At 60.0% G+C, this 12,722-nt stretch overlaps 1 protein-coding gene across 1 annotated transcript in view; it reads left to right on the top strand.

Moving 5' to 3' along the window:
- The first annotated feature begins 5,941 nt into the window (after positions 1-5,941).
- NOS1 (nitric oxide synthase 1) overlaps positions 5,942-12,722 on the top strand; it is a 65,986-nt gene continuing 59,205 nt past the window's right edge. The window contains exon 1 of the mRNA XM_069030797.1: positions 5,942-6,477. The gene's annotated coding sequence lies outside the window, so the exon portion shown is untranslated. The remainder of the gene's footprint in view (positions 6,478-12,722) is intronic.

Genomic DNA, 12,722 nt, shown 5'->3' on the forward strand with positions numbered 1-12,722 from the left:
ACCATCTCTGCCTGATCCAGCACTGCCAAACCCCTTTCTCCCTCTCTCCCACCGTGCCAGCTCCCAGCCCAGCCCTTTGGGGATTATAATTCCCAGCAAACCCTTGGATGGGAGACACAGCAGCAGAAAACCTGGGAAGTGGGCACATTATGGGTTGGCAGCAGATAAATTTCCACCCAGCTCAGCGGGTGAGAGCCAGGGGGCTGCTCCTCCGCAGCCGGGCCCCGCAGGGATGGCTGAGCCCGGTGATGGAGCACTGGCGGCTCCTGGCATCTGCTGCTCCCCTTGTTTGCTTCTCCCACGCTGTTTTCCTGGGATGCCACCATCAATCTGCCAAACGGCCCCTCTGGAAAAGCGGTGCCGGTGCTGGCTGCTGGGGGTACCCAGGAGATGGAGGAGAAAATCCTGGGAAGTTCACACGGTTTTCCTCCCTCTCCTTCCCTCCTCGCCGTCGCCTGAGCACTTGAAAGGTAAAATAATGATGGCTGGCCATTAATAAACCATGAACGCTCCACACTTCTCCTGTCGAGGGCTTTTCATCTTGCAGAGCCTGCAGGAGTTGGGAACCAATTAAACCAGGCTCAGCCCGGGCGGGGAGCAGGGTCGGAGCCATCCGGGAGGATTTTCTTGGGAAGGGGCTGCGCTGGTGGATTCTCCCAGCAGGAGAAATGAGGGATTTGGGGGGAAAGAGCCACCGCTCGGTGCCCTCTCTGCCTCCCTCGCTGGGGTCACTGCAGTGTCACCGTCTCCTGGATATGCAATAAACAGGGGCTTGCTTGGTAAATCTGGAGGGCTGCCACCAGTCTGGAGGGTAACTGGTCTGCACTGGTGTGCAACTGGGCAGCCCTGGTGACTCCAGCTCCAGAACAGAGCCACCACCAAGCCCAGCGCAGGGAGGCTGAGCTCGCCCCTGGCGTGTGGTTAATGAGATGCCAGCACCAGGACGGGGAGGAATGTGCAAAATATTCCCCAAACCAGCTTTAACGGCGGCTTTGGAGGATCAGGGATGCCTTTGGATCCATCCTTGCGTGGATCCGTGCGGGCGTGCGCAGGGAGAGGCGCAGGAATGCGCACACGTGGCCGTCACCTCCTCCTGCCTGGGGATGAGTCACGGGCCATTAATATTTCACAGGCAAGGGATAAACGCAACGAGTGACAGAGGAGCTCAACCCCCAGGCCAGCAGCTCGAGCTGTCCTGTCCCTGCTGCTGGGTGAGCCCACGGCGTCATTCCCACTTGGATGCTGGTGGCGGTGTTGGCACAATCGGGATGCACCAGCACCAAACAGGGCTTGCTTTGGGGTTGTGACACTTTTGGGGCCGGTTGTGGTGCTGGAGATTACAAACCACCTCTGCTTCCACCAGGGAGGGTGGCTCTAGGTATGTCCCCGTGGTGTCCCAGTGCTGCCTGGGTCACCCACCCTCCCTCCGGACACACGGGGCTTGTTAGAGACACAAATCTGCCTTGATTTGTTTAATCCTCCGCCCAAATGAAGCCTTTTATTGAGCTGAACTTAAACCCTCAGCTACGCCGAGGTGCGGCCGTTAGACCTGGCCGGTGGCCACAACCTCTACTCGCCGTGGGACCCAGCGCTGTCCCCGCAGGGCCGGGCCCAGGCACCGTGGCAGCTTTGGGTTCCCCTTTCCGCTCCGGATCAGAGGAAGAAAAGGCTGGCGAGGAGCCGAGCCCGGAGCCGGGAGGGTGAGAACCAGCGGTGCCCGCGGCCAGGGCTGCCGCCAGTCCCCGGGGGTCCCGGGGAGGGCAGAGGGGGACAATCCACAGATCCTCTGGGAGCCGGGCTGGGGCTGGCAGCGACCCCACAGCCCTGAGCCGGCCCCGGCCCATCCTGCCCGTGCCGGTCCTGCCCAGGCCGGGCTCCATCGCGGGGCTGCGGCAGAGCGGACAATGGGGCATTGTTCGGAGCTCTGATTTATGTTTCCTCCCCAGGCTCGCCTGGGCTTTCTCAGGAGCCGCAGCGAGCACAGGGCCGGTCCTTTCTGGGGATCCGGGCTGGGCTGAGCCCCCCGCAGCCACCCCAGCACTGTCCAGGGGTGGTCCTGCCTAGGTAAACCTCCAGCTCTTCATTAGGGCTTGATTAGCTCATTAAGGGCTGCCCTGCGCCGGGAGCGGAACGCGCTGGGCCAGCTCGAGCCTCGGGGAGAGCCCCGGGGAGCCCCGGGCAGGCGACTGCCCGAGCCCGGGCTAATTGGCCACTTGTGTCGTGGCCACCCGGCCATCCTTTAACAGGATTGTCGCTCTGAGCCAGCGCGGAGCTGATCCCGCTTTGCAGAAAGACTCGGCTCCCAGCGGGATTAATTCCAGCCGGGGGGCGGCCCCCGGGGGTTCCCAGCATCTCCCGCCCGCCCGCTGGGGAGGGCCTGCCCTGCTCCAGGTCCCCCCGCTCCCGCTGTCCCATTGCTCAGCAGATTCCCTTTCCTCACCTCTATTTTTACGCTGCCCTCGGGGACAGAAACCTGACCCCCCCCCGTGTTCCTGCAGACACTGAGCCCCTGCCGGGCTCCCAGCGCGGGACCCTTTCCCCTCCTGACAGCTCTGGGAAGGAGGAGAGATTCCCAATTCCCAGCTTTTTGCCCTAAACTTGACACCCGCGGCCTCCTCCGGAGAGCAGAGCCGAGCCCTGGGCAGCAGCAGGTAGAAAAACTGGCTGAAGGTTTTCCCGTGCCCCACAGATATTTATTTATTTATTTATTTATTTATTTATTTATTTATTTATTTATTTATTCTGGGGTTTTTGAGGACAGGGTGGCTTTCTGTGCCTGGATTGAGGGGTGGGCGGGGGGGTCAGGGCACGCTGGGTGTGCTGTGAGCTCCCTGTGGGATGGGGAAGGGTCTGGGATGCTGAAGCGTTTGTGCCTGGGCACCTGGAGGAGAGAAGTTGTCCCAGAGGGGAATTGTCCCACCGGGGTGTGGGTGACCTTCCCCAGCACCTCGGGGTGCCAGATGTCACAGAGGGGCTCTGGAGAGGGTGAGGAAATCCCGGTGCCCCCCATCCTAGGGACAGCCATGGGGCAGGGGTGCTCCGTGGTACCCCCTGGCTCACTTCCAGCTGGTGGAGAGACACATTCCAGCATCCTGGAAGGCGCCAGGCACTGTGGATGAGCCCTCGGCCTCTCCTCCCATCCTTTTTGGCCAGCAGCTCCTGAGGGGACAGCTCAGCTCCAGCCTCCTCCAGCCCCACGGCCACGGGGCACCCACAACCCCGAGCTGGGCTGGCAGCTGGAGCAGGGCAGGGCCTGGCAGCGCGTGGTTCCACGTGGGATCGCTGTCCGGGAGCGCTGGGATGCTGCAGGGAGGGGCTGGAAACCATTTCTGCCCATTTTTTCCAAGCTCCTTCTGCCAAATTCCCTCAAGCCGTGCCGCAGTGCTGGGAGCTCCCGGTGGGATTCCTGAAGGAAAATCTCGCTCCAGGAGTACCTGGTTTTCTCCAGAGGTTTTTCCAGAGGTTGCTTTGCTGGCTGCTGTGGCACGTGGGGCTCTGCTGTCCCTCTGTGTCCGGTGGCATCGTGGCCTTGGCTGCTGCCCCATGACCCAGGAGGCTGCAGGAGGCAACGGCCACCCCCGGGCTCGTGGACACTGGGATTGATGTCCCTGGATTGGGTTTCAGATATTTTTGGCCCTGCAAATCCCATGGGTGATAAAGCTCAACACGATGGGTCCTTCCTCCACGTGGCCAAGCTCCCTTTTGGGATTTAACCTCCCGAAACTCTTATTCCCACCCTTCTTGCTCTGTTCATCCCCAATTCCAGCACCCTGGATGGGGATGGCTCCTTGCTCACCCCTTCCATGGGGGGGTTTGCTGCTGGAATGACCCCTCCCACGTGGGGATCAGCCCCTGAGCCCCCCACACCCCAAAACATTTGGCTGCTTCCCAGTTCATTTTGCATTTCCAGCAGTGCATCCGTGCTTTGGGAGCAGCTAGACCACAGCTCTGCCGGGTGGGAATGGCTCTGCCATCTGGATCTCCACATCATGGATCTCCACAGGGGTGCAGGGAGGCTCCGGAGAGCTGGGAAGTGGGAGAGATGGGAATTGCTTGGTTCTGGCACTGGGAATTCCCTGGTTCTGGCAGCGGGAATTCCTTGCCCCATGGCTGGGCAGACACTACCAGGGGCTCTCCTCAGGTCCCACCCCCCGGGCTTGGCTGGGAGCAAACCCTGCCCGAGGCGCCGGGAGGGAAATGGATTGATGGCCTCATTATCCCTGCTCCATCCCAGAGCTTAAATACAACACACCTGGCCCCGGGAGCTGCTCCCACGCCTCCCACGGAGCAGCACCCCGGGAGCGCTTTTCCTGGGAAACAACACCGTGGCCATCCCTGGATGCAGCCGTGAGTGGGATCCGGGCTGTGCTGGGGCTGGGGGGGGATGCTCCGGGCTGGATCCGAGTGTGCCAGGGGTTTGGGATGCTGCTGGATGGGATGACGTGCTCTGGGGTGGCTGTTGTGGGGAGAATTTAGGGAATGAGTGGCTGGGAAGGTTGTGCTGTGTTCCTGAAGGGAGATGGGAATTGTTGTGGATCCAAACACCGCTCCTGCTGTGGGAATAAGGGGAGAAAGGTGAAGGGTTCAAATATTTGGGAAGCTGCAAAAACAGCAATTTCCCTGGTGGGAACTGCCTGTTCCTGCCTGGCTGCAGCTCCAGGGTGCCCATCCATCCATCCATCCATCCATCCATCCATCCATCCATCCATCCATCCATCCATCCATCCATCCATCCATCCATCCCTCCACTGCTGCTGGAGATGTCCAAGCCCCTCACAAATTCAATTATAAAACCGGAAAAATGGCCTGTCCATCAGTCACAGCCCCTTTTCCTACTGCTCCCTCCTCGTTTCCGTGAAGCTGGTTGGTGTGTGGGGATGGAATCTGGGATTGGGAAACCCCAGCTGGGGCTTCAGAACCACTGAACTGCTCTGATCCTACTGCTGGGAGGTGGCTGCTCAAAAATCCTTCCCACGGAGACTTGTTGGTTAAATAGCGCTGGGGCAGAACAGCAGGGATGGATTCTGGCTTTGGGAAAGGAAATTTCCAGATTCAATGGCTCCCAGATGGATAAAAATGGAGTTTGGAGTGAGGGCACACAGGGTTCCTGCTCTCAGGAGCTGTGTCCGAGTCACCTCGGGATGGGAAGGATCGTGTGAAGTGTGGCAGGGACCTGCTCTGGAGGTGTTGACAGCAGCGATGTGACACCCAAAACTATTTTTATTTGATTTGATTGGGCTCCTCGGAGCTGAACTGAGGCTTTTGGGCAAGAGAGCCACGGCCGTGTTGGTGCAATGGGTGGGTCAAGCTCATATCTCCCTGCTCGGGGCTCTCGTTGGGGTTAAAATCTCTTCAGTTTAAAGAAAAATTGTTTCTGGGGATGTTCTGGGGCTTTGCAGCAGAACCTGACGCTGAACTGAGGTGCAGCTCGTCCTGCTGGGCGGACACTGGATGGGACAATTGGAGGGGACAGGGACAACGGGGTCCCCGGAGATGATTTAATCTCCAAGGACTCCTTTAATTAATGCAGCAGCCCTAATTGTTCGGGCACGCCTGACTTTGCAGCACACGGGGCGCTGAGGTCGCGGTGAGGAGCCTGGATGTGCCTTTCTGCTCTCCCTCCCTTTGGAGCTGAGAAAAATCAATGGAAAACCCTTCCAAACGCCGGGAGAGCGCCGTTATCTCCCGATCAACCTCAAACAAAACCCCACTGCAGCGTCAAGGACAGGAGCTCTTTGCCCGCTCCTCTGGGGGTGGGTTAAAAAAATCAACCTTTCCTTACAGATGGATAAAATTCCTGTGGTTTAGGGCAGAAAGAGCCTGGCCTGGCCCGGCTGGGGGGGTGGAAACGCCCTTTTCCCTGTTCTGCACCTTTGGGAAAAGCATTTTGGGGAAGGGAAGGTCCCGACCGCCCGTGCCCGCGGCCCTGAGGGGCTGCTGGGCTTTCCCTGCTTTTCCCATGGGTTGGATGTTTGGAACCGAACCCCGGAGCGTCTCCCATGCTCGCCCTCCTTCCCAACCCCCAGTCCCCCTAAACGCCCGAAAATCGTCTGGAAGCTGTGGTTAGGCAGGCGTGGAGCAGCTTCCAGCTGGCGAGGTTAAAAGTTACTGAATAACCCAACTCCTCCGCCAGCCGCGGGGGCTGCAGGGGCTGCGGCCGGTGCCAGCTGCCCGGTGCCCGGCGGGCATTCCGGTCACCCCCAAAGCAGCAGCGATTTCCCCCCATCCCAACCCTGGCGAGCCCCAGGGGATGTCCCGGCTGGGCCGATGAGCAGGGTGAGAGGACAAGGACGCAGCCGGACCCGCCGAGGGGCAATGCCACCGTGGGAAAGCCGGCGGGGAGCGCGCAGCCGGCCGGGCACGGCTCACGCAGCCCTCCCGCAGCTCCAGCGCCGGCTGAGCCCTTTTCCTGCCGCTGCCCAGCGCCTCCTCCCCTGGCTCCGGCCAGCCCCTGCCTCTGGACGAGCCATGGCCTCGGTGTGTGCCTTTTGTTTGCTCTTCCTTTCGGGACCCGGAGCCCGGGGCGGGAGGAGCGGGGCCCCGGCCAGGCGGCAGCTGCGGCGGGGGCGAGCGGGGCGCGATGCCCGGTGGCCTCTCCGCGGCTCTCTCCGGACACAAGTAAGGCTGCGGGTGGCGGGGACACGCCGTGGGGGTGGCTCTGCGCGGCCCGGAGAGTGGGAATGGCTCTGGTTGCCAGCGTAGCGGGAGTCGCAGTTTTCCAGGATGGTTTGTTCGGGATGGGATCGGGGGGGGGGGGGGTCTGTTCATCTCCCTGCTGGTCTCTCGGCCTGGGAATCCCAGGGGGATCATTCCCAATCTCCAACCCTCTGCCTGCTCCACCTGTTCCTCGCCTTGGACGCACCTTTGGCCCTGCCGGGGTGGGCTGGGGATGCCGTCAGCACCCGGAGCAGGTCGGCAGCTCCCTCCTGGCTGGGGTCTGCAGGACCCTTTTAGGCACCGACAGCCTTAAAAGCCCCTCCCAGGTGCACCTTGCTCCGCCTGGGGGACCTTCGGCGTCTCCTCCGTGCCACGGGCTGGCAGGGCCGTGCTCTGCCTTGGGTAAAGCAGGGCAGATTTCGGGCACCTGCAGGGATGTGGGGTGCGGCTGTGGGGAGGGGAGGAGGAAAAGCATCCAGAGGGGAAGGGAAGCATCTCCTGCGGGGAGGCGTGCGCTCCTTCCTCCAGCACGGAGCTCATCCTACGAACTGCGTCGGCACCGCAGCTGCTCCGGCTTCCTGGGAAGTCCTATTGATGCCAAAGCAATCCTGGAGAGGGAGGGGGAATGACTAAAGTTATCCGCGGCCGTGTGCGGCTGCAGATGTGGGGGTCCTTCCCCCCCTTCTCCCTCTTTTTTCGGGGAGGGGTTCCGAGCCTGTGATCAAAAGCTGGAGCTGGCGTCCATCTGCTTCTGACAACCTGAGCGCTCGCTGGCAGCTTCTGCATTCAGAGCCTTGAATTCCTCAATAATTAGGGGAGTTTTTTCCGAAAAAAATCCCCATCTGGGCTTTTTCATGATGGGAATGAAAAGCCAAGGTGGGTGTGGGAGGGGGCAGGTGGATTTTCAGCCCTAGCAACCCAAATCTTGAAATATTACATCAGCAGCGAAGAGGTGTAATTAAGTAGGAAACAAATGAGCCCAGCTAATCTGTTTTGCTTGTTTGAGCTTAGCGGAGTGCAGAAAACAAACAGAGGCTGAATGATGAATGAGACTTCTTTTTATTTATTTTTTTAAAGGGTTTTTCTTTCCCCCAGCCCCGAGGGGGGGTTGGGATGTGGGTCAGGAAACGCGGCCGCTCTCCCCCGCGGCTCCGAGGTCACCCGGACGTGGCAGCCGCGGCTCTGCGCCGCCGCTCGCCCGGTCCTGGCTTTAATTGCCCGCTCTGCCAAGCCGGACTCCCTTGGACGCCTTCCCGGAGGGATGGGGATGGATCTCCGCGCTGCTCTTCCCCGCGCCTGGGGTGGCATCAAAGCCGCGGCCCCGCGGGTCGCCGGGCGAGTGCCCTTTAACGGGGCACTGCCACCTCAGCCCTCCCTCCGCAGCCCCAGGAGCTCCCGCAGGTCCCCGGGGCATCGCTCGGCGCTGGGGTTTCTGCAGGGAATTCTTGCTTTTGGGGCACCCTTGGGTGCCAGAAGTGGGGGAGGCTGCACGGGGACCCCCCCAGCCTCCTCCCCGCCCTCCCGCTGCCACCCCACGAAGGACAGGGGGACACGGCCCTGGCCGTGAGGTTTTCACAGCTCTTTAAACACCCCGGAGGGCTCCAGCAGCTTGAATGTGTCACTGCGTGTCCCCGCCCGGCCGGGTCGCGGCATCTCTCCGCTCGCTGCCCCGATTCCCCCGGCGGGGGCTCGCGGGGCTGGGGCTGCTTTTGGGGCTGGCTGGGGTTTGGGATTGTTTTCTCGCCGCTCCCGGGCGCTGTCGGGCTCCGGCAGTGACACGAGGTGCCAGGAGCAGATGGCAGCCATCGGCCGGGCCGGCTCTCAAATCCCTGCGGCTTCTGGCACCGTGCTGGGCAGCGGCTCCTCGTAACCCCCTCGCTCCCACGCTGCTCTCTGGGAAAAAACTGGGGGGTTTTGGGCCTCTCCGTTGAGTATTTTGCATTTAAGGCCAGGAGTTTCTCGTTGCTGTCTCTGGTGTGATGCCCTGAGCTGGGGATGGCAGGGGAAGAAGTTTGTGGGTCTGAACCGCTGCCCATCAGTGGTGACAACGACCCTGTTCCCCCACTGCCCTCCTGCCAAACCTTCCAGACACGGATTTAAAACCAGAAGAAATGAGCGGCTTTTTTGGCCTCCAAGAGGGCAGGGGGCTGCACCACAGGCAGGGCTGGGTGGGAACGGGGGGCCGGGGGGGCTGTCCCTGTCAGCATGCGGGGTCACCGCGGGATGAGGAGTCTGAGGTCCCTCTTCCCCCAAAATCAAGCGGCAGAGGAGAAGCTCCCCAAATGGGAGAGCCCCAAAACGCTGCACGGCAGAGGAGAGCCGCTCCCAGTGCGCCCGTCCTGGGCACAGCGTCCCCCCAAATCCCCCCGGCGCTTGCTTGGCACCCCTCGTTCCGTCCTGCCCCTTTGAAGCCTCCTCGATGGGGCTGTGCCCCACCAGCAGCACCCCCAGCCCTGCCCCAACCCCCCCTGTGCCCTCCCTCCCCTCCCACCCCCGGAGCGGCCGGGAAATTGGGAATCGGCCAAAATGAAACAAGTTTTCCCCTTCCCTCCTGGGCGACAATTTCAGCCCCGCGGGAGCTCGGTGGCCACCAGCCAGCTCCCGAATCCACAGCCCCGAGGGGAGCAGCAGCCCCTGCCTCTCGCCAGAGCCAGCACAAGCACTTCTGTTGTTATTATTACAATTATTATTCTATTTCTTCTCAATTCTGTTTCTCCTCGGCGAGGGAAAGGCTGGAGCGATTTATTCGCGGGCGTTGCAGTGGCTGCCTGGTTTCAGCAGCGCTGCCTCTTCTCTCTCCGAGCAATCAGAGCAGCTCTGGAAGAGAAAATTGAGCAACTCGGGAGCGGGCGGTGTCTTCCTCGCCGAGCGAGGCTGTTTATCCTCCTCGTTTGGGCTTCAGCTGAATAAATTTGCCAGACAACAATGATATTACCCTCGTCTCAAAGACTTTATCAATTTGCAGTTGTCTCTCCGCTGATAGTTTTTTATTGAGCTGTCTGAGATAATTTCCAAAGAGAGGACTGCAATTTCAACTATTAAGTAATTTGGGAGAGCAATTAGTGTGAATCTGGAAACTCCCTGTGTTGCTCCTGAGTAAATCAACCTCTCTGCGAGAGCGGTGCTGAAAGAGCCTGGGCTGATTTATGGAGAAGGGAAGGGGTTTGGCCAGGGAAACAACAAGGAGAGAGATCCTCGCCTGGAAAACTTTAATACTTTGGTGATGCCGTGGTTCAGAGGGTGCTGGGGACTCGTGGGAGCTGGGATTTGCTCCGGGGGTGTCCCCTCCGTGCACCCCCATCTCCAGAAGGATTCTCGGCTGCCTGGAGAGGTCCTGGTTTTGCTTCTGCCTTGGTTCTCCCAGGGATGGAGAGGAGGGATGGAAGGGATGGGGGCAGGGAGATGAGGGAAGGCAGAGGAGATTCCATTTCCTCTCCTGGCCCAGGATTCCATGGGACTGGACCCAGCTCATATCTCCCAGATTTGAACTGGGAGGGGGTTGATTTGGATGAGATACAAGGAAGGATGAGGGTGGTGAGATGTGGCTGCCCCTGGATCCCTGGCAGTGTCCAGGGCCAGGCTGGACATTGGGGCTCGGAGCACCCTGGGATAGTGGAAGGTGGCCCTGCCCATGGCAGGGGTGGGATGGGATGAGCTTTAAGGTCCCTTCCCACCCAAACCGATCCAGGATTCCATTCTCCGACACTACAGGACTCTGTCCAAGGCCTGGCTTAAGTGAGGTCTCACAGGAACTGCTGTTCCTGATCCGCAGCACTGTTCCCCTCTCCCGGGAAGGGATCAGCTCCACTGGCCATGATTTCCACCTGATAAATCCCTGCTGGCAGCTCCCAGTGCCTGCCACATCCCTCACGGGTGGGATCGGCTCCCAGGAGGATTTGCTCCATCATCCCTGCTGGATGACGGGTGACATCTCCCTTTTCCCTGGGCTCGGGGAGCTCCCCTGGTCCCCAGCACCACCCAGGGGCAGGAGCAGCTCCGTGAGGGCAGAGCCAGAGGGGTGAACCATCCCAACCCTCCTCTCCCGCTCCAAGGTCATCCCAGGGAAGGTATTCCCGGCTGCAGCGAGCACAAGCCTGGAGAGCCTCCAGATGGTCGCTCCTGTTTGGAGCTTTTTCCCGGTGGCCGCCGCTTCCCCCTCCGAATCCCTCCGTAATCCACTAAGGGACCTCACATCTCCCTTTCTTTCTCCTTCTTTTTTCTGCCCCTAAAACAATTAGCTTGGCTCAAACCCTCTGCAATCCATCAATTAATACGAGCTGCGGCAGTAAATTAAAGGGAAACAGGAACAGCTATGCTGGGATTAGGTCACTGAAACTATAAACTTTGGAACAAATCAGATTTCCTTGGGAAGGGAAATGGACAGCAGCGATATGTCAAGCCCTGAGATGAGACAGGCTCGGAGCAACTTTCCAGAGTCTCCCGACTTGGCCGCTGGATGCCAGAACTTCTTCCCCAGGGGAAGTTTTGGGTTGCCAGACCCCGTGGCTGCTGCTGGAGGCTCGGATGGCCAAATAAACAAACAAGGAGAGAGAGGAAACGGGAAAGGGGCGGGGGCAAAGCCGCAGGGATGCTCTGGGTGTCAGGAGCTGCTGCCCCCTTCTCCCTCGGGGTGATGCTTTGGGCTGTCGTGCCCTGCCGAAAGGTTGGATTTGCCCATTCCCAGTTCTCCCAGTGCCATTCCTGTCCTGCCAGTGGAAGGAGGGAGTGGTGCTGGGAATGGTGCTCCGGGGGCCCTGCAGCAGGGCCAGGGGGAGGCAGGGCACTCACAGCTCTGGGCCAGCTCAGGGAAAAGGTGATGAAAACCCTCCCCAAAGCCAAGGTGAGGGGTACCACGGGGATTGCTGGGCTGAGGGAATGAGATCCTTGTGCTGGAGCTCTGGAAGGGCTCAGGCTGCCCCTTCCCTGCCCATCCTCGCTGCTGGACAGGGGTCATCTGTCCTCCCCTCTCCAGGGGAGGTCTGGAAGGTCTGGAGCAGGGATTTGCACCCTCCCGGCAGGACAATCCCAGCCCCTGTGCTCCCATGAGCTCCAGAAACGCCTCATCCCTTCTGGCCTCAGTTCCTGGCTTCAGGAGCTGCTGCGAGCTGAATTCCAGAGTGTCCGTGAAGGAAACTTCCCCTGCTCTCTTCATCCTCCCTCCCTCCTCCCTTCCCACAATCTTCACCCCAGGCTTTGCCCTCCGGGATCCCCGCTGCCTTCACGAGGAGCTCCCTGGCGCCCTGCGAGCCCAAACTCCTCTTGCTGCTGCCCCCAGCACTTAACCCCTGCCCACACCGCGATTCCGGGGCCAGCCCATCCCTGCAGCTCCAGACAAAGTCTTGTTAACGCTGGAAAACCTCGGCTGGAACAGCGTGGGAGCTGCAGGGCTCATCCCTGAGAAAAACAACCCACCCTGGCCTTTCATTTCCTCCTAATGATGCGTCTCAGCCATCCCCAGCTCGTTCAGAGCATCAAAGGTGGGAGCGCCGGGGCTGTGGGGGCTCCAGCACCTCCCGGGGCTCTCACCCCGCTTGGGGTCCGTGGGCATGGTCCTCAAGGAGCTCCATGGGGTGGGGAATCTGCCCTGGTGGAATTCGGGAAAACCGGAAAATAAATTCACGTTTTAACGGGACCCATTGGTTTATAACAGTGCAGGAATGCCGGGGGAAATGGAGCAGCTGCTCCCTGGATGGGTCGGCGTCCCCAAAACCTGTTCCGTGATGGTTCCCCACAAACGCAATCTGCAGCCTGAAGCACTCGCTTGGGATGGAGCAGAGAGGGTGGGGCAGAGTGGGGACACCAGGCCAGGCTCTGAAATCCCTGCAGGGAGGGGAATTTGGAGCTGATAAAGCTCAGAGCAGCTCTCACACGAGGGATGAACTCTCCAGGGGTGAATTCAGTTGATTTTAGCCTAATTATAATTAACACCCCCCTTCCATCCCAGAGTTACCCACCCCAAAAGTGTGGCCACCCCTTGCTGAGGACACACTTTGTATTTTATTTTATTATTAGTAGTAGTAGTATTAGTAGTAGTAGTATATCAATTTCTTATTTATTATTACCAT

Source organism: Aphelocoma coerulescens, chromosome 15 (genome assembly GCF_041296385.1).
Source record: "Aphelocoma coerulescens isolate FSJ_1873_10779 chromosome 15, UR_Acoe_1.0, whole genome shotgun sequence".
NCBI lineage: Eukaryota > Metazoa > Chordata > Aves > Passeriformes > Corvidae > Aphelocoma > Aphelocoma coerulescens.